Source organism: Erythrolamprus reginae, chromosome 1 (genome assembly GCF_031021105.1).
Source record: "Erythrolamprus reginae isolate rEryReg1 chromosome 1, rEryReg1.hap1, whole genome shotgun sequence".
Classification (NCBI taxonomy): Eukaryota; Metazoa; Chordata; class Lepidosauria; order Squamata; family Dipsadidae; genus Erythrolamprus; species Erythrolamprus reginae.
In genome coordinates this window covers 155,469,469-155,495,434 of record NC_091950.1, presented here as the reverse complement: position 1 = coordinate 155,495,434, position 25,966 = coordinate 155,469,469, and the positions used below count along the sequence as shown (strand labels likewise).

General features: G+C 41.7%; 1 protein-coding gene across 1 annotated transcript in view; it reads right to left on the bottom strand.

Moving 5' to 3' along the window:
- MRAS (muscle RAS oncogene homolog) overlaps positions 1 to 25,966 on the bottom strand; it is a 75,526-nt gene that overhangs the window by 28,057 nt on the left and 21,503 nt on the right. The gene's annotated exons all lie outside the window — the stretch shown is intronic.

Sequence of the window (25,966 nt, the reverse complement as noted above, 5' to 3'; positions counted from 1 at the left end):
CTCTCTCTCTCCTTCCCTCTCACTCTTTCCCTCTCGGCTTCTGAGCAGGTTTGGAAAACTCTGAGTTGATGATGATTTTTAAGTGAGTGATTGCTCACTGCTCAGCTTAGAGGGAACTATGCTTGGGAGTAAAACAGGAGAAGCTCTGCTCTTCTCTCTCCTGGAGCACATTAGATTTCTGCAGCTTAGCTGGCTGCAGTCAGGATTTGAACAACTGTTGCACGCTCTGCTACCAGCTCATTAATGGTTATGGTTGGCAGACCAAGTTGTGCAAATGTACTTTTTGTTCCCTCTGGATAATCAAGTATTATCTACACTTAACGTTTCAGGAAGACACAGCCGTTCCTGAACAGACTTAACATTAAGCCCCAAAGTCCAATTTCCTTCTGACCAACAGCCTCATGATCTTCTCTGGGTGTCATTTCATTTTGCTTAGCATTTTCTCCCTCATGCGTCAAGGAGAAGTCAAAAGAAGTAACAAGGAGCTCCCCAAAATAACCAGTCAGGCACAAAGAAGAGTTAAAAATATCTCCATCTGTTAGCTATTCTGTTATTGGGAAATTTGTTCTACTGTCTTCTTTGTTTGTGTTGTATTAATTAAAATATAAAGGTAGGAATGATTTGATCAGGAAGTAATACATATATGCCACTTTGCCAAAACCTGCAGATTTGTGAGTGTGGGTTTGTTCACAAGATCTGCAAAGGTCCGAGGGCCAGGAATATGTGGCTTGGATTCGCAACACAGACACAAACAATAATGTTTCCTTAGCTGAAGTCAATCATTCAAATATAACTTTCTTTCTTTTTTTTTTAAAAAAAAGATTTTTATTGAAATTTTAAAAACAATAACAAAACATAAATTAACATATTTACAAAATGAAAAATACAAAAGCAAAACAAAATCAGACAACTAAAGACAACAACAAAAAACGCAGTTATGAATAACACTAAAAGTAAACTTATATCGCGGAAGGAGAGAAAGTACAGTATATATTCATATACAGTATAAGTAATTATAAGACTCATTCTATTGCTCCTTTCTGTTCATTTAAATTCTGGCAAATACAATCGGCATCCAAGTTATTTATTTCGGTTTAAAATTTCTATATATAAATCCATTATTATTTCTACCACCTTATGTTAATTATATATATACAATATTTAAAGTCCTACAAAACATCACTCTAAATATATACTGAAAAATAAATACTTATTTTTATAATTCCAAAATTTTAATTATATTAATTCAACTGTAGTCATGCTATACCAAATATAACTTTCAAAGCTTGGGTTAAAATTAATTATTGCCCCCCATTATACAGGCCTTCCTAAACTCAGGCATGGTCTTCAAGAATATAGAGGCATTCACTCAGACTACTCACTAAAAGTATCAGTTTTATTTTCTGAGAGCATTACATTTCCTAAAAGCGACCATTACTACTAGTTCAGCCAGAAAGAACTATTCCAGTTCTTTCTGGCTGCACTTCCAAACACTAGATTCATTCAAAAGGAAGGAAGGAAGGAAGGAAGGAAGGAAGGAAGGAAGGAAGGAAGGAAGGAGGAAAGGAGGGAAAAGTTGTATGATTTTGCTTCCCATTCTGAGCAGCAACAGTTTGAAAGGGATTATGAAGTTCAGAATCCAGCCATGGAAAAAAAACAGAGGGAAAGTTTTATGGAAATAAGAAGACTTTTTGGAGAGAAACTTCCTGACTCAGAAGCTGTGCGTGATAATGATTTACTGTAGCCATGGTAACATGTGTGACGTTCAAATGGCTTAATCCTGTTATGAAACCTTCAGAAAAAACACAACTCATGCACAACAACAGATGCTGGGTTGTCTTAATACAGTGATGGCAAACCTCTTTTTTTGCTCGGGTGCCAAAAGGGCACACACACGAATGATAGCATGCATGTGTGTGCCCACATCCATAATGCAATGCTCTCTCCCCCACACATGCACACATACACATCACACTGCCCCCCTGAACATGCACACAGGCATCACTGAAGGGCCGGGACTTCCGGCTAGCCCGTTGGATCTGTTTTTCATCACCCACAGGCTCTGGAGGCTTTCCTGAAGCCTGGGGAGGGTAAAAATGGCCTCCCCTACCATCCAGAAGGCCAAAAATCAGATGGCCAGCAGGCACATGTGCGCTGGACCTGACATAGGGCAACACCTCATGTGCCCTCAGATGTGGGTCTGCATGCCACCTGTGGCAAGCATGCCATAGGTTTGCCATAATGGTCTTAGTATATCTGTAGTAGTTCTCTTCTGTCTCTTATATATAATACTGGGTCTGCATTCATCTCATTAATTGACGGCTTAGAAAAAGCCTTAACAGTGCAAATGTAAGTGCATTTACACCAAATTCCCCTGTACTAAATTTTACAATAAGCCACCCTTGAAGAGTACTCAGAATTGCAGCTGTCAACCCTTCCTGGTAACCCAGGTAGGAAAAGCAACAAGACGAGCAAAATCTAATTTATTGTAAGATATGATTTATGATTTATGATTTATGATTTATTAGATTTGTATGCCGCCCTTCTCCAAAGATTTGGGGCAGCTCACAGGATACAAAAACAACACAACAACAAATCTAATTAATTAAAAATTACTACTAAAATCCCATATAAATTAAAATCAGTCAACCTATTCAGTCACAACCACACATTACATCTTGTAAACAGGGGAAGGGGGCTTGATGCCTGGCAACATAAATGAGTTTTGAGGCTCTTGCGGAAGGCGAGGAGGCTGGGGGCAGTGAGAATCTCTGGGAGGGAGCTGGTTCCAGAGTGCCGGGGCCGCCACACAGGAGGCTCTTCCCCTGGGCACCACCAGACGACATTGTCTAGCTGATGGGACCCAGAGAAGGCCAACTCTGTGGGACCTAACTGGTCGCTGGGATTCAACAAATATTTATTTATTATTTATTATTTATTATTTATTATTTATTATTTATTATTTATTATTTATTATTTATTATTTATTATTTATTATTTATTATTTATTATTTATTATTTATTATTTATTATTTATTATTTATTATTTATTATTTATTATTTATTATTTATTATTTATTATTTATTATTTATTATTTATTATTTATTATTTATTATTTATTATTTATTATTTATTATTTATTATTTATTATTTATTATTTATTATTTATTATTTATTATTTATTATTTATTATTTATTCCAAATCCCACAGGACTCACAACAACAAAAACAATACAGTAAAAAGTCAAATTTGAGCACTAATAATAATAAAAAATCCTTAAAATAACTCCTTTATAAACATTAAAAACCCTTAATAATTAATAAACAATAAAACTCCTAATCCAATCAATACTATCATACCATCACACATTAAAAGAATCTTGCAAGTCTGAAGGAACAAATCTCCCACAACCACTTTTAACTGCCCGGTCAATTAGGACAGGTCCTTCCTAAATTTCTTCCTTTGGCTATTAAATCCCTGGCATGAGGGCTTCTCCCTCTCGCCTGATTGTCTCCTAGGCAGTATCTCCTTTTCTCATCCCTCAAGGTCATTTTGATAGACCATTACAGCAGTTAAAATTGCATATGATATACTAATTCCTGCAGTGGCTGTGCCTTCTCTGCTTATGGCTTTTCTGAGGACTTAAATACTGGACACATTCAGAGAACCTATTTATAAGGTGATTTACTGCAGTCTGTGAGCAGAGGTGGGCTTTTGCCAGAATTCCTAATTGCATGCAGCTCCGAGGCTCTGGAATGCGAGTATAGGATTGAGCGCAATTATGCTCCCTGCATCTATGCAGGTAGCAAAATTGTACACACAGCGAAGTTTTTTGCTTCCTGCGGACTTGATCCCGCACTCATGTTCCAGAGCTATAGATCCCAGTAGTACTTGGCACGCTGGGCGCAGTGCCAAAGGATCTCAGCGGACATTTGTAAACCATCGGAATTGACAAAATCTCCATCTGTCAATTGCAAAAGGCCGCTTTACTGGGATTGGCAAACATAATTCGCCGCTACATCACGCAGTCCTAGGTGCTTGGGAAGCGCCCGACTGGTGATGAAATACGAAATCCAGCATAGTGATCTCGTTTGCTGTGTTGTATTGACATAATAATAATAATAATAACAACAACAACAACAACAACAACAACAACAACAATTTATTGGATTTGTATGCCACGTCTCTCTGAGGACTCGGAGCGGTTCACAACAATACACAATGTACAAATCTAATGTTAAAAACAATTTAAAACCCTTATTATAAAAAACCATCACACAACCTAACAGACCATACATAAAAACCCCTAGTAGCTAAGGGGTACAACCATCCACCAACTGCATCCCCAAACATGAGGTAGGGAAAGAAGCAAAGATTAATTGCTAGAATCGCAGGTTTAGCCATCATTTTACCATTTAGCTTATACTGAATGAAGTCTGACCTTGCTCTTAATTTGCCCCACAAAAAACCCATGGAACAGCAATACTGGTAGGCCTCACCTTACAACCGTTCATTCAGTGCAAGGGTTGGCTCCATTTACCTTCGCAAACGGCGCACATCACAATGTTTCACGTCCCTTCCTGCAATTCCACTTCCGTGCATGCTCAGAGGTGGTTTCAGGCCCAAACACTTTGGTTGCTTGGTTGAAGAAATAAAGGTCAGTATTAACCTGGGGGTGGGTGGGATAACTTTTTACATAGCAGAGGATGAGGAGAAACCATGCAACCAACCAAAAATATTGCCAAAAATTCCCCCCAAAAGATGGCAGTGTGCATGGACCAGCACAGACAAAATCTGTGATGCCAAAATTACATCACCAATGGGTTGCTAACAGTTCGGGAGATCTGGTCCTAACCAGGAGGAACCCACCTGATTTAATGACTGTTCAAAGTTACAATGGCATTGAAAAAAAGTAACTTATGACCATTTTTCACACTTACTATCACTGCAGCTTCCTCATGTACTAAAAATTCAGATGCTTGGCAACTGACTCATATTTATCACTGTTGTTGTGTTGCGGGATCTTGTGAACCATTTTTGCAAACTTCTAACAAGCAAAGGCAATGGGGACAATAGACAATAAAGGTGCTGAACTGTTCCTACGTCTTGACTCTTCATTCTCGTGCAAATCTAACACTTTCTATAATAATAATAATAATAATAATAATAATAATGATGATGATGTAGTAATAGTAACAACAACAACAGAGTTGAAAGGGACCTTGGAGGTCTTTAGTCCAACTGCCTGCTCAGGCAGGAAACTCTACACTACTTCAGACAAATGGTTATCCGACATCTTAAAAATTTCCAGTGTTGGAGCATTCATAACTTCTGGAGGCAAACTGTTCCACTGATCAATTGTTGTAACTGTCAGGAATTTTCTCCTTAGTTCTAAGTTGCTTCTCTCCTTGTTTAGTTTCCACCCATTGGTTCTTGTTCTACCCTCAAGTGCTTTGGAGAATAGGTTGACTCCTTCTTCTTTGTGGCAACCCCTGAGATACTGGAAGGCGGTTATCCTGTCTCCCCCAGTCCTTCTTTTCATTAAACGAGCCATGCCCAGTTCCGGCAACCGTTCTTCATATGTTTTAGCCTCCAGTCTCCTAATCATCTTTGTTGCTCTTCTCTGCACTCTTTCTAAAGTCTCAACCTCCTTTTTTACATACTGGCGACAAAAACTGAATGCAGTATTCCCAAGTGTGGCCTTACCAAGGCATTATAAAGTGGTATTAACACTTCACGTGACCTTGATTCTATCCCTCTAATTCTGAGCTTCATTTGATGCTTGCCAGGTATTTCCACCTCAAGGGAAGACAGCGAAGCTACAAACCCGCTCATCTCAATCTCTGCTGAAAGAGAAGCCATATGATTCACATTATGTACTTAAAGCACTTGAATTGCACAAAAAAAGGAAGCCAGGAGCATTTCTTCTTGATGAACACTGAGCTGTCAGGAGTCTCAAAATTATAACCTCAGCAAATAAAACTCACATCACTGTCAATTACTCAGGTAGGCAGAAGCAGAATGTGTTCAGCAATCCTGAAGCTAAAAGGATGAGGAGAGACCGTCTGTCTTTCTCTTTTCACTCACGATCTGAAGTTCTTTGGAAAGATTTAACAACCATTAGTACATTTCAGGGCCCATAGCAAGAAGGCAGAATTAGAGAATTGATCCTTGGGGAGGAAAGAACTACAGAAAGAAAAGCAAAAAGGAAAAACAAAACATCCCTCTAAGGCTCCAATATCTTTACACTGTCTGAGCAGTAATGGGTTGCTTACTGAAATGGGTCATACTGCTTTCCAGTACCGAGAATGGAGCTGAGCATGAATTTCTGGGTGACTGGCAGGCGCGCAGGCACATCCGAGCAAAATTTGCTCAGGAAGCAAAATCTTTTAAGGAGGAGGTTGGGCAATGCTCGGTGATTTTTTGCTTTCATACGTGCGCAGAAGCAAAAAACCCCAACAAAATCTTTTATGCCCACATGTCCTCTTGTGAGATTTTGCTTCCTGCGCATGCACAGAAGCTAAATCTTGCTCAGATGCACACTCGTGCCTGCTGGTCACCCGGGGCATGTTCCAGTATTGGCGGTAAGTATGAACCCCGCCTGGCTCTAAGATGTATATAGGTGAGCCCAGGGGTGGGCAGCAGGCAGGACAGGGTGGAACGCAGTCCCGCCAGCAGAAATGAAGATGTGAGCACAGCTCCAGCTGATTGGTGGCTGACAATTCCTGGATTATTGGTCTCGGCTCGGCTCTCCTTTCTTCCCCTGCTGCTGCTGCTGCTGCGCTCCTTGCTTTTTTCCTCTTTCCTCCTTCCTGGCCTCAGACGAGCTTCCCTCTCTCCTGCCCAGCTCCCCTCCAGCCTCACGCGGCCATCTCCCACCTGAGGTGCAAGCAGAAGACATGGGTGGAAGCAGCGCTGGCAGCATTTATGCTTCCGGCAGCACCCATTCACCTAGCTACCCAGCCTGAGACGGGGGGCGACCCAGGAGGGAGAGCACAGGAAACACGAAGCCAATTGTCACCCCAGCGAGTGACACTGGTAAGGTTGTAAGTCGAGGACTTAACAGTTCACTTGAACGATGATGATTGTTCAAGCCACTGTCACCTGGTCACATGGCCAGCAAGCCACTCCTACCCAGTCACATGACCATTAAGCCATACCCACAAAATAAGCCACACCCACAGTGTGGCAGTAAAATTTTTGGCTGCCCATTACTGGGTGAGCCTCGACTTACAACCACAACTGAGCTGAACATTTCTATTGTTAAAAGAGACATTGGTTAAGTGAATTTACCCCTTTCTTCCCACAGTTGTGAAGTGAATCACTGCAGCTGTTAAAGTTAGCACCATGGTTGTTAAGTGAATCTGGCTTTCCCATGGATTTTCACAAAAAGCGACCCCATGATCCCAGGGCACTGCAACCATCACCAATATGACCCCATTATGCCGAGTGTCTGAATTTTGATCACGGGACCCCCAGGGATGCTGAAATGGTTGTAAGTCACAGTCTTAAGTCACTTTTTCAGTGGCTGTTGTAACTCTGAATGGTCACTAAATTAACTGTTGTAGTGTAAGGACCAGTGGTGGGCTGCTACCGATTTGCCCCGGTTCAGGCGAACTGGTAGCGGCGATGGCGGGAGGCTCCACCCTTCTGCTTGGACGTCATCACAGATGATCTGAACATGTGCAGAAATGCTGCGCGAGAGCGAAGTGCACATGTCCGCATGCACATTCACAGTTCCAAACTGGTAGGGAACGTAAGTGAAACCCACTACTGGGGAGGACTATTTCTGCAGTAATCCTTAAACACTGTCTTTATACTTCAATTCCACTGATACTTAAACGTAATGATGCAGTGTAAGGCAACAGGTTTAATGCCTTTCTCTGAGATGCATGTTGGAAAGGAAGTGATTAGCACAAAAGATTCATTGCACATCATCACATGCAGCCAACTGGGAGAAACACAGCTCTCTTTCCACTGTTGGGTTTCTTTAGCTTGGTGCAACAATGTTGAACAAATTTATGTTACCTGTGCTGTTTCTGCCACTCTATCACATTTATTTCACTTAAGGACTTCCTATTCTATTCTTATAAATTATCTGTGAGGCCTGTTACACTGATAAAACAATGACTTACTTAATTCCACCTGATGCCTCTCTAATGCCTGTTGAATGGTGTGGCTCAAGACTATAAAATCTGCAGCCTTCAAAGTCTATGGTGCAGCCTCCAGATACTTTCCAAAATTTAGCCAAATGTTGCATCTGGCGAAGAAATTTGCTGCTGATAAAAAGCCTCTGTCCCAATAAATTTAGTTAATCTTGAAGGTGTCACAGAATGAATATGGTATTTCTTCCACTGTGAGGTCCTTGGTGCTTTCTTAACTTAGTTGTCTTCTTGCAGATGTTTCATTACCCAAATTAGGTAACATCATCAGTGCTAATCAACCCTGAACTACAAACATTCTCCTTTATTGGTACTTCTTCCAGTCTCCAAATGTTGCATTAATTTGTAATGTTTAATGAATTTAAATTTGAATTTACTTCTAATTAAAAGTGCAAATATGCCACTCAAATGGCCAATACAGTCACCCACCTATTAAAATAATGGTGCACGTGCTCCCTAGTTATTACACAATATTGGATCTCTAATTAAGCCCCTTTAAATTTCATCAAAAATATACTTAGGTTTCCATTTTTCCAGCTGCAATAAGTTGTATACAAATTGCTCACCATTAGTTGAGAATCCTGTTTTTAAATAGAAGATAGTACAGTATTCCCGGATGATTTCTTTCAGCATTTTTTTTAATCTATGAGCATTGCTTTAATTTTTTTACCTCTTAAGAGAGGAATGCTTTCCTTATTGTACAGTAACAGAGAAATAATGAATCTGAATTAACTATTCAGCAAAAAGGAATCAGATATTCCATAAATTCAGATGCCTTCCCATGTAGATATAATAGAAAAATGACTCTCATCCTATTGAAGAGGAAATGATTTGGAATTCTCAAAATGTGTCCCTCCCGATTAACACAATCCCTGGAAATGGGCAAGTCCCTCCTAGAAATCACAACCCTCTGATACCATAATTAATAAAACCTTCAGATTATTAATCAGATCACCACAGATCAAATGATTCAAGGCATGGCAAATCAAAGGGGAAATTCTTTATTTCCTTTGATTGGTGTTACAACTCTCCTTTCATGTTTATTTTGGATAAGAAAGAGATAAAGATCAGGTCTGTTGTGGAATCCAAGTTGACAGCATAGTCTTTAGACAGAGATGACCTTGGCCTTACAAATTGAAATGCCATATGTGTAAATCGACAGATTTATACCTAAGTCCTTGGACCAGTCCTTCTCTCTCATATCACAGGTTTGATGTCACAGGGAAAATAGCAGGAGGAAGAACTGTATTATATATGTTTGCTGCCTTGAGTGATTTATGTATCATTTGGGCAGTGAAGGGCTACCAATTTTTTTACTACCACACTGTGGGCGTGGCTTATTTTGTGGGTGTGGCTTGATGATCATGTGACTGGGTAGGAGTGGCTTGCATTAGGTTTCAAGCATTATTCATTTTATTTTCTAGAGTAGGGGTCCCCAAACTTGACAACTATAAGACTTGTGAATTTCAATTCCCAGAATTCTCCAGCCAGCTATGAAGACCTCTTTTCTAGAGAATACTATATCCATTCGGAAAGGAGGGGGGAGGCAGAAACCCAGATCACATAGAATTAATTCCAGATCTTATCTCCTTATACTTTTCCTAAACACTTTTGTTTGTAGCAGAATCACCGGCTTTGGGGTTTCTAAACACTTTCGGGAAGAATGCAGAGGCTGCCCAAAGAGGACACCCTGCATTTTCTTTCAACATCTTTTGGTGCAAATTGGGTGCTCCATTTTTGCTATCCCACTGCATCCCCCTCTGTCTGGGCAGTAGACCACCCCTGCATTTGGTCCAGTGGGTAAGGCACCACTCTAGAAAGTGGGACACCATGAGTACTAGTCAGGGGTGGGTTCCTCCCAGTTTGGACCAGATTGCCTGAACAGTTAGTGACCATCTGGTGACATGAAGATGGCATCACGGATCTGGTTCTGTCTGTGCAGGTCCATGCACGTCACCATTTTTTCCCTAATTTTTGGTGATTTTTTTTGGTGCTTGGATGGCTTCTCCTCATCCTCTACTGTGAAAAAAGCCCACCCACACACGCGCGGGTTAATACTGACATTTATTTCTTCACCTGAAACACAGCTGAGCATCTCCTTAGTTGTGTTTCAAGCTGAATCCATCTTTTGAGCATGCATGGAAGTGAATTTGCACGTATGAGCAGAGCGAACATACGGGCGCAAAACATCGTGATGAGAACTGGTGGCGAAGGTAAGTGGAACCCACCCCTGGTTTTAGTCATAACCTTACCCAGCTAGTTGACTTTTGGCCAGTCATTTTCATTCACAGCCCAACTCAACTTGCAGGGGCGTTGTGGGTAAAATAGGAGGAAAGTGTGCGGGATAAGTTTGCCGCCTTGGGTTATTTGTAAAAATAATAAAGGCAGGATACCCACAAACAAACAAAAGTTCTCTTGAAATTTTTCCTTCTGTTCAGCCGGATGAAATGCCAGAAGTGTCTTGAAACTGTTGTACAAATAAGGGATAGGCATTGTGTGGAAGTATCCAAATAAAAATAATATCCTAGATTCAAGGACTTTAAAATCTTATTTCTTAGAAGGGTGGGTGGATGGGAAATCTTGCTCTGAAGTTCTAAAGACCATGTTTTCTAAATTTGTTAACAAAAATTCAAATTGACTATAAATTTTTTTAAAAATCCATATTAAGATGATGAATGTGAGTTAACAATTGTCCTCAAGCTTACATTAGCAATTCTTTTGCTGTTTGGTTTGTAATGATTACTTTTGGTTCTCCATGATTAATACTAGAGTGTTAAAAAAATTTATAGGATGATTTATATTTATATTGTCTAATTATTTCATTAAAGGTTGAACATTTTCATTCCTTTTTAGATTTAGATACAATTTTTTATTCAAGATTAGTAGCTCTAATAGTGTGCAGTGCTGTATCATTTATTTCATCCTACTTATTAACATCCCCCCTCCAAGAAATTCCCATATCAACCAAGCTTTCTAAGTTTCCAGAAGGCAGCAAAGCTTTGCCGCTGGAGATTTCTTTGCCTATAAAGGATGTAGACAGTATTACCTATTTCATAATTTAGCTTGACCACCAATCCAAGCAGGATTGCTCATATTCTTGACAAGTGAACCTCTGGAGGACAGAAGGAAAAGAGGGGACATGATCGAAACATTTAAATATGTTAAAGGGTTAAGGTCCAGGAGGGAAGTATTTTTAATAGGAAAGTGAACACAAGAACAAGGGGACACAATCTGAAGTTAGTTGGGGGAAAGATCAAAAGCAACATGAGAAAATATTATTTTACTGAAAGAGTAGTAGATCCTTGGAACAAACTTCCAGCAGACGTGGTTGGTAAATCCACAGTAACTGAATTTAAACATGCCTGGGATAAACATATATCCATCCTAAGATAAAATACAGAAAATAGTATAAGGGAAGACTAGATGGACCATGAGGTCTTTTTCTGCCGTCAGACTTCTATGTTTCTATGTTTCTATCTAACAGAATGAAATTCAATGCTGAGAAAAGTAAAGTCCTATACCTAGGTAAGAAAAACAAATATATACACTGCTCAAAAAAATAAAGGGAACACTCAAATAACACATCCTAGGTCTGAATGAGTGAAACATTCTCATTGAATACTTTGTTCTGTACAAAGTTGAATGTGCAGAACAGCATGTGAAATTGATTGTCAATCATTGTTGCTTCCTAAGTGGACAGTTTGATTTCACAGAAGTTTAATTTACTTGGAGTTATATTGTGTTAAGTGTTCCCTTTATTTTTTTGAGCAGTATATATGTGTAAACTGGGTGAAACCAAACTCAATAACACCACTGTGAGAGGAATCTTGCAGTCCAAGTGATCAACCAGCTAAACATGAGCCAGCAGAGCACAGCATCAGCCAAAAAAAGCCCATGCAATCCTAAATTGCATTAACAGAGGGATACAATCTTGTTCTGTCTGGGTTTTCCCAGACCTCCACACCCACTGAACAAACAGCCAGACACTCTGGTAAAATCCAAAAGTAATTTATAGCAGGAAAAAATAAGCACAAAGGAAAACCTGTCTTCACAGCAGACAGGTTACAATACTTTACAACAGGGTCCTGATGTCCAGTCAATTCCAAAAGCTTCTTGCTGGCACCCCCCCCCCCCAAGGTTTCAAGAGTCCAAGGCACAAACCAGGATTGTAGCCACCAAAGTTCACAGACAGGTCTCACGAATCTCCAAGATAAAACTCCACAAGCCAGGAAGGGTGGGGCCGCCTTTTATCCTTTCCCAAGCACCACACCCAAACCCAGCTGTGACCTCTAATGCTGGAAATATCTAGCCAATTGCGTTCTTCTCTCGTTAGCTCTCCTCTGTCGCATATCTATGAAGTCACTAGCATCTTCCCCCAGGGAATCCAGGCTGCTTGCTGGGGAGAGCTCCCCCTGGTGGAACTCTGGCTGTCCTTCATCTTCAGCCTGGGATTCAGCTTCTTCATCAGTCTGCCCCTCCTGGTCCTCAGCCTCTGAGCCGGACACCGACAGCAAATCAGCCATTCCCGGAGGGGTCCCAGGCTGAACCACAACACAATCTAGGACTAGGGAGGTACTAATACCACTCTATAAAGCCTTAGTTAGACCACACCTTTAGTACCCCATCCAGGTTTGGTCACCACACTACAAAAAGACATTGAAACTCTGGAGAAAGTGCAGAAGAGAGCAAACAGGATGATTAGTGGACTGGAAACTATAACATATGAAAGGTGGTTGCAGAAAATGAGCACGGCCAGTCTGGCGAAGAGAAGGACCAGGGGAGATATGATAACAGTGTTTCAATACTTGAGGGGCTGCCACAGAGAGGAGGGGATCAGGCTATTTTCCAAAGCACCAGAAGGCCAGACAATGAATAATGGATGGAAACTGACCAAGGAGAGATTCAACCTGGAAAAAAGGAGAAACGTTCTGACAGTGAGAGCGATCAACCAGTGGAACGGCTTGCCTGCAGAGACATGGGAGCTCCAGCACTTGAGACTTTCAAGAGGAGATTGCACTGCCTTTTGTCTGAAATGGTGCACGGACTCCTGCTTGAGCAGGGGGTTGGACTAGATGACCTACATGGTCTCTCCCAACTCTAATAATCTAATCTAAGTTTGTGGGTAGAAAACGCTCTCTGCTGCAAATAAGCCTGCCTTGATTTTGAAACGACATACTTAAACAAAATGCATGAAATTAAATAAATCTTGGGGGAATGTCAAGAAAGGATTGCTTGGTGTATCCCAGCCAAATCCCATTGAAGCACACTTGAGTTTACATTTTTGGATTAAACTGCTGTGCTTCAAGCGTTCATTGACAAAATTCAATACACAGCCTACAGTATATATGCATTCATTTGCTTATAGTTCAATGCCACTATATCCTGGGAGTAAAATAAACATTCTCCCTGTCTCACATACTCTAATCTCAAGATGGACCTCTGTTTTTGGTGCCTTTGTAAAATTTACACAGACAACAGTGCAAACAAGGAAGGGATTCCCAGAAATGAGCCATAATATCTCTGAAATCATGCTAGGGGTAATTGATCTTTGAAGGTAAATTATAATATGTCAACCTTAATCCATATATGGATTTCTAGGAAGAAGGAGGAGGAGGAGGAGAAACATTAGATAAAGTATCCAAGGACAAAAGCTGTGAATGATCCATTGAAAAACATGGTGCCAACTTCTTTGAAATAAACAGAAAAGCCACAGTGCATATTTCCAGTGTACCAACAACACTGAAAAATAAAAGAAATTATTCTCATAACTTTATGTAGAACCTAAATATGCCTTTTTAGTGGATGCACAGAGATGTACTACATTTTCAACATATTTGCACTGATATTTCTCATTGCAATAAATGTCAATTTCAATATAATTGAGATATTTGCAACCTGGGGAGGGTTTCTTTTTTCTAATATAGGCTGTCAAACACCGTTCCCCGTAAGCTGCGCCCATGAGCAGGCGCGCACCCCCAAATACCCCCACGCGTGCCCTTTTCCACGGGTGCGCGCTCCCCATCCCCCTGCCAGCCCGCGGGGGGGGGGGGGGGCGGGGAGGTGCGGCAGTAGGAGTAAAGGGAGCTGCGGCCGCCCCTACCTCCCCACGGTGCCTCCGGCCAAACGCGCCCCTGGCTCCTCTGCCCTGCCCCATTGCCCGCCTGATCTGCCCCCTCTCCTCCTCCGCCGCCTCCTGCCTTGGGGCGCGATCTGCCCCCTCTCCTCTGCCGCCGCCTCCTGACTTGGGGCGCGATCTACCCTCTCTCCTCTGCCGCCGCCTTCTGCCTTGGGGCGCGATCCGCCCCCTCTCCGCCGCCGCCGCCTCCTGCCTTGGGGCGAGCAATCTGGGAGTCTGGGACTGTGTGGCTTTGCGCCATGAAGAGAAAACGGCCGACTTTTCCCTGCTGCCGGAGCCGTTTTCTCTTCATGGCGCAAAGCCACACAGTCCTGGACTCACGGATCACTCGCTTCTCTGGTGAGCAAAGCCATCTGCCGAGGAAAGTGCCAAGCATTGAAAAAGCCCGATGATTTTCCGTGCAGCCGGCTTACTGGCCAGAGAAGCGAGCGATCCTGGAGTCCGGGACTGTGTGGCTTTGCACCATGAAGAGAAAATGGCTCTGGCAGCAGGGAAAAGTCGGCTGGGCTAATGGGAGGCAGCGCGTGGCCGGGCGCTGGGGACGCCTGGGAGGGTGAGGGGGCTGCTGCTGCCTCTTAGCTGCAGAGCCGGCGGGCAGAGGCGAAGACAACGGCGCCCTCACTCTCTCTCAGGCTCTCTCTCTTTCTTTTTCTTGCTGTTGCCGGCGTGGTGAACGAGAGAGAAAGAGAGAGAGAGAAAAAGGAGGGGAGAGAGAATGAGAGAAAAAGAAAGCAAGAGAGAGAGAAAGAGAGGGGGGAAGGAGGGAGAGGGAAAGACATAGAGGGAGGGAAGGAGGGAGAGAGAAAGAACAAAAAAGAGAGGAAGGAAGGAAGAGAGAAAGGAAGAGGGATGGAGAGAGAGAGGGAAAGATGAAGGAAGGGAGAGAGAAAGGGGGAGGGAGAGATAGAAAGGTAGAAGAGGGGGGTAGTTAGATAGGGAGAGGGAAAAGGAAGGGCTTGGAGAAAGGCAGGGGGAGAGAAAGATAGAAAGGAAAGAGGGAGGGAGAGATAGAAAGGAAAGAGGGAGGGAGAGATACTAAGGAAAGAGGGAGGGAGAGATACAAAGGAAAGAGGGAGGGAGGAAAGAGGGAGGGAGACATAGAAAGGAAAGAGGGAGGGAGACATAGAAAGGAGGGAGAGGGGGTAGTAGGATAGGGAGAGGGCAAAGGAAGGGCTTGGAGAAAGGCAGGGGGAGAGAAAGATAGAAAGGAAAGAGGGAGGGAGAGATAGAAAGAAAAGAGGGAGGGAGGAAAGGGAGAGAGGGAGAGATAGAAAGGAAAGAGGGAGGGAAAGATAGAAAGGAAAGAGGGAGGGAGGAAAGAGGGAGGGAGACATAGAAAGGATAGAATTATGGATGCAAGAACTCGCTCATGTGTGATAGCGCACGCCCACACTTACTTACTTACTTACTTACTTACTTACTTACTTACTTACTTACTTACTTACTTACTTTATTTATTTATTTATTTATTTATTTATTTATTTATACTTATATGCCACCCAGTCCCAAAGGGACTGCCGCTCAGACACTATACTTTTCCGCTCACCCCGAAAAAAAATTAGAGGGAACACTGCTGTCAAACTTACGGTCCATGGGCCGGAAGCGTCATGCATTGGACACACCCACAGCCAGTTTAGTGAAGGGGGGGAAAGTCCCGATATGTCACGTGATGCTGCAACTTTGACTTGAGTTTGACACCCCTGTGCTAATACATATTAACGTAATGTTTAATATCCCTTTCTCTTCAATCAAAAGCCGTGAAAGTCCCCTTTATTGGAATGAACATCATGTGTGAAATATTGGGATAAAGCCATAAAACAAGCCACACCAATTCTCAGTAATGGAGGCTAAATACAAGACAGAACTTCATTTCTTTTCAGTGACTGAAAGCCTCCATCCTCAACAAAAGTCTATGGATGTTCCCTCCGGTCTACAGCACCTTTCCAAGATACTCGCTGGAAAGTCCGTACTCCCCCCGGAGATTAGAACTGCTCCCACCCTCCTTGTCTTCCGTAAACTACTTAAGACCCATCTATACCACCAGGCATGGGGGATTTGAGACACCTTTCCCCCAGGCTTATTATAATTTATGTTTGGTATGTATGTGCTGTTTGGTTTTTTTTTTTTTTAATTGATAGGGTTTTTAGTTTTTTCTTAATATTAGATTTGTGCCTGTACAATATTGTTTTATCGCTTGTTGTGAGCCGCCCCGAGTCTTCGGAGAGAAGCGGCATACAAATCTAATAAATTATTATTATTATTATTATTATTATTATTATTATTATTATTATTATTATTATTACTCTGTACTGACTTTTGAGTCTGTACTGACTCTCCAAACAAGTAGGATCTTTGCATTTTTTCAGTTTTACAAATACAGGTAATGTTCTGTCTGGGTCACTCTGGAAGCTATAACCAACCCAAAAAGATAAGCCAGACACACCGTAAAATTCAAATACAGTTTTATAATGTTCAAGGAAAATGAAGCTAACAGAAAATGTCCTTACAAAGCAGGAAAACACTGGAACTCCAAATATATACACGAAGGTAATTGTCCATGCATCAATATAGGATTCTTGCTGCCAAGACAAGGCTGTAGATAACAGACCTACACCTCCCATGGTTCTTCAAGACTGCTGGGCCACAAGCCAGGAACAGAGACGCCGAGAAACAATGCAGGTTACAGGAACTCCAAACTGATAACACTCCACATGGCTTCAATAGCTTGCCTGCCTTATAAACCCTTCCCTGCTAATGAGGACCACACCCAAGCCCTGTTGGTCCTTATTCAATGCTGATAATATTTCCTTAATTGCTCCTTCCTTTGATCTAACCATCTCTGTCGCATGTCAATGACAGCTTGTGCCTCGTCACCTAATGACTCCAAGCTACTGGCAGGGGAGAGCCCCTCCCCAGGGCTCCCATGCTGTTTTTCCTCATCACATTCCTGACTGGACCCTCCCCCGTCTGACTGCTCAGCCCCCTCCTCTTCGCTGTCAGCCTCCTCCGGGCATGGAGCCAGCAGAGACACAGCTGGCCTTTGATCTGCCTCAGGCTGAACCAAATCAGGTAAAGGTAAAGTTTTCCCCTGCTCAGTCATGCCCAACTCTAGAAGGCAGTGCTCATCTCTGTTTCTTAGCCAAAGTAGCCAGCATTGTCCAAAGACACTGTATTTCCATTGTCATATGACCAGCATGTCTATACACATAAGCACATAGAACAATGTTATCTTCCTGCCAAACTGGTACCTACCTTGTTTCCCTGAAAACTAGACCTACCCCCAAAATAAGCCCTAGCATGTTTTTATTTGTGCCAATATAAGCCCAATGGTGGGTTTGTACCAGTACGGTACAATGCGCTGTCCTAACAATTGTCTTCCACATTAACAGAACAGACAGCAATAACATTGATGCGGCAATATTAATTCTGTGAAACTTTGTCACAGAGATAATAAACTTCCAGCTCACAAATCTAAATGAAGAATAGTAATTAAACACAACTTACCAATAGTTGAAATGACAAACAATTCCCACAACTGGAACTTCATTATAAGTTTTCCATTGAGAAATGAGATAATTGGAGAAGACTGATTGGAGTCACTATCCTATGCGCTATTTTAGGATCTGTAAGCTCCCTGCCCCATAACTGAAATTAATCTCCATTTCGATTGCGGTATTGATTCTCTTAAAAACAGGTCAGAATGGCCTGACAGGCACATTAGTAGGAGATCAGCAATGGACAGAAACAGTGCTATAATTTTGGCATTCTAACCCCAAATGCTTAATTAGAAACAGCTTTGTAAATTGGAGCAAAAAGAAAGAGTAAACAAATCACATCTTTGCTTTACAGCTTCCAAAGATTGGCAGCCGTGTTTGGCTTCTCACCCTCCTCAATGTGGAACTTGACTGAGGGAAAATAAAAGCTCTCTGAGTAAATTGGGTGCAAAATAGGTTAGTCTACACTGCTTCAGTATTCTTGTGGCTTTAATTTATATTTCAGCAAACAAGATAGTGAGATATTTATAGTTCAAATGCCTCAGTTAACCTTCTTCCACAAAGGACTAATTCTGGGCTGGTGATAATGAAAAACATTATTTTGCTCTTTTATTTCTACTTCATGTTTATTTTATGGTGAGTGTAGATCTCTATGTAATTGCTAATTATGTATATGTACTGTTGTGATTCAGCCTGAGGCTCCTCAGGGACTGGCTGGAGCTCTGCCGGATCCATTCCCAGAGGAGGAGGACAGTGAACAGGAGTGGGAGGACCAGGCAGACGGGGGAGAGGAACGTCAGGAAGAGGAGGAGGGAGAGCAGCCTGAGACCCCCGTGGGGGGGGCCTCTCCCCAGCTAGTAGCCTGGATTCATTGGATGAAGACGCACAGGCTATAATAGACATGAGGCAGAGACGTGCAGCTCAACGAAGGGGCCAATTAGAAAGGTATTTCCATCCCTGAATTGGCAACAGCTGGGTTTGGGTGTGGTTCTCCTCAGCAGGGTTGAAAAGGCAGGCCCGCCCTTACAGTCTTGTGGAGAGTTATCAACTGGGAGTCCTGTGACCTTGCTTCGATTCTTGGCGTCTCTGATCTTGGCTTGTGGCCTAGAAGGCTGAAAGACTTGGGGGAGGCGTGGGTTTTATTATCTCCAGTGTTGTTTTTGCCAGCAAGAAGCCTGTTTTATTGCCTGGCCTTTGTGAAACCTCTGTGAAGCTTCATCGTGTTCCTGTCTGTAAGAACAGTTTTTGTTACCTATGTTTGCTTTCCAGTATATAAACTGCCTTTGCTTTTTACCAGTGTGTCTGGCTACTCTTTTTGGTTGGTGTTGGCGTCTGGGGGGACCCAGACAGAACATGTACCATGCATTTTTATCTTGAAAAAAAAAGTATAGAAATAATAAGCATCGCTTAAGAATAGAAAACTGTCTTTACTATGAAAAAAGTGACATTTCTGAAACATTTCCTATGGAATGGAGGGCAGATTGTACCAATATGACTCATAGTCAGAAAGCCAATATGTTGTCATAGCACAGTCAGTGAAGTTAAAGATCTCTGAAATACATACTATGATAGGTGCCAAGAGTACCACTGGCAAAAAACAGGGAGTGAAGGTGATCGAAGGTGAGCTAGAGTCTCTCTTAGAGCCTGCGTTGTGGTAGTAAGGGCAACAAAACAACAATTTCTTCACCCTGATTGCATCCATAATAGTTGCCCAGCAGCCTTGCTTTGGGTGACTTGGTCTGTCCTTGAAAGGAGTAATATTGAGATTTACCTATGGGGATACTCTGAGGAATATACTGCACATCAGTAAATAAAGTCACTCATATTTGCTCTGCCTTCAACTGTAGTCTTGGAGCAGGATTAATGGAGGTTACAGAGGGTTGAGTTTTATCAAACCTGAGGAGGTGAACCAAGGTCGTTACAGCTGCTAGCTTGGCCAGTTTTGCATTAGATCTCAGTCCCTGCTGACTGATTAAAGGTTACACAGGAGAGGAGCCTTGATTGGGTCTTCTGGGTTTTAGTTAATTCTTCCTTGAGGAATGAGGTAGTTTTGCTGTTTCTTAAATAGGCCCTTTCCTCAAAGAGTTATTGCTTGACCCAACTAGTTTGGACAATTTTAATCCACTCTCCAAGCTTCCATTTTTGAAGGAAGAAAATGGTCCTGTGGCAGCTTCAAAGGACCCCGGGTGAAGTAGATCGATTATCTGGACTTCTTTTAATCAGGATTCAAGGGTGGATTATGGAACTGGGATGGCACTGATTACACTTTTGAATGACCTCTGGTAGCAGCAGGTTGGGGGATGTATAATCCATGCTTTTTATCACCTCTCAGTGACCTTTAATAGTATTGATCATGATATCTTTATGGACCACTACCAAGTTGGTAGTGGATAGAACTGTTTTGTTCTAGTTCTCCTTTTTTGAGGTTGGTTCCAGTCAGTATTGATAGAGTGAATATCTGGCCCACAAGCTCTACTTTTAAAAAAAATTAATGTAGTAATTTTATCTTCCATTAAACAGTGTGTTATCTGGGTACCAATATTTTTGTGAAATAATAATAAAAATTTACAGCAGTACTCATTACATTAATTATGTAATATTAAAATAATATTAAACATAATAATCATAATACAGTGATACCTTGTCTTACAAACTTAATTGGTTCCAGGACGAGGTTTTTAAGGTGAAAAGATTGTAAGACAAAACAATGTTTCCCATAGGAATCAATGGAAAAATGATTAATGCGTGCAAGCCCAAAATTCAACCCTTTTGCCAGCCAAAGCGCCCATTTTTGTGCTGCTGGGATTCCCCTGAGGCTCCCCTCCATGAGAAACCCCACCTCTGGACTTCTGTGTTTTTGCGAGGCTGCAGGGGAATCCCCGCAGGGAAATCCCAGCATCGCAAAAACGAGTGCTTCGCTGGCAACGGAAGTCTGGAGGTGGGGTTTCCCATGGAGGGGAGCCTCAGGGGAATCCCAGCAGTGCAAAAACAGGTGCTTCGCTGGCAATGGAAGTCCAGAGGCGGGGCATCCCAGCGGCGTCGGAAGGTTTTTAAGGTGAAAATAGTTTGTAAGAAGAGGCAAAAAAATCTTAAACCCCGGGTTTGTATCTCGAAAAGTTTGTATGATGAAGCATTTGTAAGATGAGGTATCACTGTATTTGCTGTTCTCTCTTAACACATCTTTATTTCATTAATCACCTACGTTATAAGGTGCCCAGGATTCAATTCTCTCTCCTTTCCTATTTAACACCTACATAAAGCCGCTGGATTAGGTAATCCAATGATTTCAAGTGACATCCTCAATATGTTGGTGATACTCATCTTTATGTCTCTACTCTCAGCCACCTGACTGATGCCATGGATGTCCTGTCGGAGTGCCTGGAGGCTGAAGGAGCCTTGATAGGGTGCAATGGGCTTTGACTCAACCCAAGCAAGCCTGAGTGGCTTGCGTGGCTGAATAGAATTTGGGCTTTCCAGTGTCAAGGTTCCTCTACCTCTGGTCCTAGGTGAAGTGACATTGCCCCAGGCAGACTTGGTGTATAATTTTGGGGTACTCCTGGAACAGGGGGGGGGTTTTTCTAACTTACCTTGCCATTGGTTTGCTTCCTCCCATGCTGCGTGGCTGCATGCACATTGCATACTGCATGGCTGTGCTGCATGGGTGTGTAGGTGTTTCCAATGGCATGTGCACATGTGCAGTGCCAAAAACATGACTTCTGTGCATGTGCAGAAGCAAAGAACAAGAGACTGCTTTGGGGGGGGGGGGTGGCCAGCCAGCGATTGCTCCCAGTTTGGCAAATGGGGGGGGGGGGGATTCCCACTACCAATTCTATAGAACTGGTTCAAACTGGGAGCAACCCACTTGTTTCCTGGACTCATATCTCTTACCAGAAGAGGAATCAACAAAGGACTAGATTCACATTGAGGGCAACCTCTGCCTGGGAGTTGAGATACTGTATACCCAGTTGGAAATCACCTAGATGGAGTCTAGATGGTCACTGGAGAAGAACACCTGCAGTTAGGGAGAAAGAAACTTTCCACAGAACACTCCACATTGTTGACTGTCTGCACCATGGGGCTCTTTAGCTGAAGACACACGGCAAGCTAATTATTTTTTTCACTGATTAAGCCACAGCAAAACTAATCAACTGATCTCAACAGAAGCAAAACACCCTGGAATCTCTTAATACAGAGCTCTGCAATACCAAGGAACATGCTGTGCAACAAGGAACCTACCCTTTCTCACAAAGAAATTCATACTTTCCTCTGGGTTTCTCAAAGAAGAAACAGGAAGAATGAAATCTAGGCAATATATACTGATCCTTTGCTTTTGGAGATAAAACTCACCATGCACACCAGAGCTGTGTAAAGCTGTGAAGGTAGTGTGTCACATTAATGAAAACTGAAACAAAGCACACACACACCCTGAAGCTGTTTCATGAAATCTTGAAGGCCCCCTGCTTCTAAGACTAAAGTGAAATTATACAGTCTTGTTTCAAGTCCCTCTCAGCTCGTTCTCCATATAATTTCTTTACACTAAAGTGATTCCATTCCACATTCGTTCCACAATGAAGAAAATACAGCTCCTACCCATATACCAGGGGTGAAATCCAGCAGGTTCTGACAGGTTCTGGAGAACCGGTAGCAGAAATTTTGAGCAGTTTGCAGAACTAGCAAATACCACCTCTGGCTGGCCCCAGAGTGGGGTGGGAATGGAGATTTTGCAGTATCCTTTCCCTGCTATGCCTACCAAGCCACGTCCACAGAACCAGTAGTAAAAAATATTGGATTTCACCACTGCCATATACCAATATCCAGTTGTTTACTTTCATGGGTTTGACCACCATAGTTCTGAAAAACTCAGTAGCCATGGGGAAATACAAATTGTTTTGTAGGGAAGAAGGAAACTTGATTATTTATTTATTTATTCATTCATTCATTCATTCATTCATTTATTTATTAGATTTGTATGCCGCCCCTCTCTGTAGACTCGGGGCGGCTAACAACAACAATAAAAACAGCATATAACAAATCTAATATTTAAAATAACTAAAAAAAACTTATTAAAAACCAAACAAGCACACACACACAAACATACCATGTATAAATTGTATAGGCCTAGGGGGAAAGGATATCTCAGTTCCCCCATGCCTGACGACAGAGGTGGGTTTTAAGGAGCTTACGAAAGGTGAGGAGGGTGGGGGCAATTCTGATCTTTGGGGGAAGCTGGTTCCAGAGGGCCGGGGCCGCCACAGAGAACGCTTTTCCCTTGGGTCCCGCCAATCGACATTGTTTTGTCGACGGGACCCGGAGAAGGCCAACTCTGTGGGACCTAACTGGTCGCTGGGATTCGTGCTTTTTCTAATGGTTATTCACACAGTAGAGAATACCCCTTTAAATTCTTTGTTTTGGCAAATTATACAGAGAAGTAGATGGAAGATAATAACAATTTATTTAACATTTAAATTTATATGCAGCCTAACTCCCAGTGACTCTGGGTTGGTAGTCACAGATTTTTCTCTCACTAAAACGTGACATTTGTGAACTACTTAGATATCTGAAAGAAGGACTGGTTTGTTGGAAACTGAATTGTCCAGATTATCATTTTGAGTCAATCTAGGAATCAGATCTCATGCAAAACTGTAGGAGGAGTTGCAGCGTATATATTACATATAATTGCTGAACAAAGAGAAAAAAAAGAGATGCAGGCCTTTAATTGTAATATGGGAGAAAAAGAGAAACAGCTGTGGGTTCTTTTTCCAAGATCTATTTTTTAAGAAGAATTAAACATTTTTGCTAGTTCTTTTTTTTTTTTTTAAATGAAAACCAGCATGAACATGAACATATTTGGAAATGCATGTCCTCCCACATACGGCCATCTGTGCAAAATTTACAGCAAACCCCGCTAGTTCCATGAAGGAAAAAAAATAGATATGACAGTGTTGTATTGAATTACACCTCAACTATTAGGAAAGAATTTTCAGAACCAACTTTTCAGACTTTCAGGAATGAAATTTGGTGTAGAAGTAAGGGTTTAATTATCTTAAGAGCTGCATGGAAGAAAATAATTCTACAGCTGCTGAGTACCCGAAGCAGGCAAAGAACTTAAACCATTGTAAAGATATAAATGGTGAACAGTTAAAATTGGGGGTATCAATGCAGCCACTCTTGAGAATAAATGCTTGCTAATTCCAGAATGAAGAACTATCATTCTTCCTATGGAACTAATTTAACCAGAAAGTGAGAGGTGTATATACTAATTGTAATTGGCACACAGCTATTTTTCTGCTCCTCGTTGTAATGAAGTTGCTTTTATTTATGGGAAGGGGGTGTGATGGCTTAGTGTTTAAAGACCTTGAGCTTGTCAGTTGGAAAGCTGGCAACCTATATTAGAGATGGTGACATGCATAAGTGCACTAGTGTGCCTTCCGACCCCTGTCCTATTGTCTCTCATATATCCCATATATCTTCTCTTCTATCCCTATATCTTCCTTCTATTTTTTCATCGATTTATTTTATCCTATATTCTCTCTTCTATTCTTTCTCTCTATTTCCGCAAAGGTGTCCTCTATTACCTTCATTGTGTATTATTGTGTATTGGACAAAATCAATCAATCAATCAATAAATGGGATGAGCTCCTGTTACCCACCTGACCTCCTGCCCACCTACCAGCTTGAAAGCATGCAAATGCTAGTAGAGAAACATTGTGTGCAACTCGGCATATTCTCATGCTGACCACATGACTATGGAAGTGTCTGGCCAATGCTGGCTCCCTTGGCTAAGAAACGGAAATATGTCCCAGAGTCAGACATAATTGAACAGGATAAATCTTCACCTTTAGCTTTTTTCAAAATGTATGGGGTGCTCAAGTACAGGGGAATTGGTGTTTGAATGAAGACAATCATTCTCATGATTAAAAAGAGCTACTTAAAGGGGTAGTTGCATGTCCTCTTGAAAATGCTATGGGTAGGACTGTGCCCTAAAAGGCAACTCCAACCCAATTAATGGTCTCTGGTATTTCCATAGAAAGCAAGGGGCTTTCTGGTCCTTCAAAGGACATGACAATCAATAAGAAAGAAGAAAAAGAGGAATGAAAAATCAAGGAATAGACAATCAAGGAGATTGTTACTGTAGTGACAAGAAAGAAGATCTGGTGGAACAAAGTAGGACTATTTGCCATTGTGGTCTACCTGTCTCAGTGTCTGCAAAAGGTAAACCCGTACAAACTCTTCTGCAGCTATGAATTTTGAACCATCATGCTTATTCTGTTAGCATAATTTAATTCCTGGGAGTGTTTTGAAGATAAAACAAATACTTGTAGAATGGAGCAACAGGCAAGCCAACAGAGCAAGGCAGAGTTGAAATCCATACATCTTAAAATTGCCAATAATGCTGCCTCAAGGAGTAGATGCTGCTAGTTACAAAGTATGTTTAATTTTATCGCAATTATAATCCTAAACATGTTGCCTGATCATAAAGTAAATTTTAATCAGTGAAAATTTTTTTAGCAGCAACATCCGTGGCATACTAAATCCGTCTCTTGAAGTTTATCATTTTAAAGTCTTGTTAATATGAATTAGGGCCCTGGGAGAAGAGTTTTTCTTTGGGATCATAGTGGGAACCAGTAGAATTAAGTCTCAACCTTAATGGAAATTGCTTTCTTTTTCTGACTCTAGATTATCAGCAATTGAAGAGAAGTCAATGGAATCCAAGCATTACATTTAGCACCACCTTGCCTTTAGGTCTTATTTTCTTTTTTTCTTCAATCAATATGCTTCACCTTATCTGCCTCTCCATCTCTCCTTTTTACACATTGAGTTTTTTCTAGAAATTCAAGACAAGTTCATTAATAAAATATTGCATCTTAAAAGCATTATTTTTCTCCCAAAGAGATAATCTAAATGGATATCACTTTGCCACATATTGTTCACATTAGGGCAGCAATCTTAATTCAATCACCTCCAGGCCCATTACTTTCCTCAAAAATAACGAGAAAAAAGAATGCTACCAATTTCTAAAATAAAAAAGGTATTTAGCTGTCATCTTCATCTAATGCAAATTAAATCTTCACATCTGTTCTGTTTTAGCAAAGACCAGGCAAGTAAGGGAAAAGAGCAAATGAAGAAAAATGTGCTATTTGGAATTTAACTCAAACATTTGTAATGTAAATT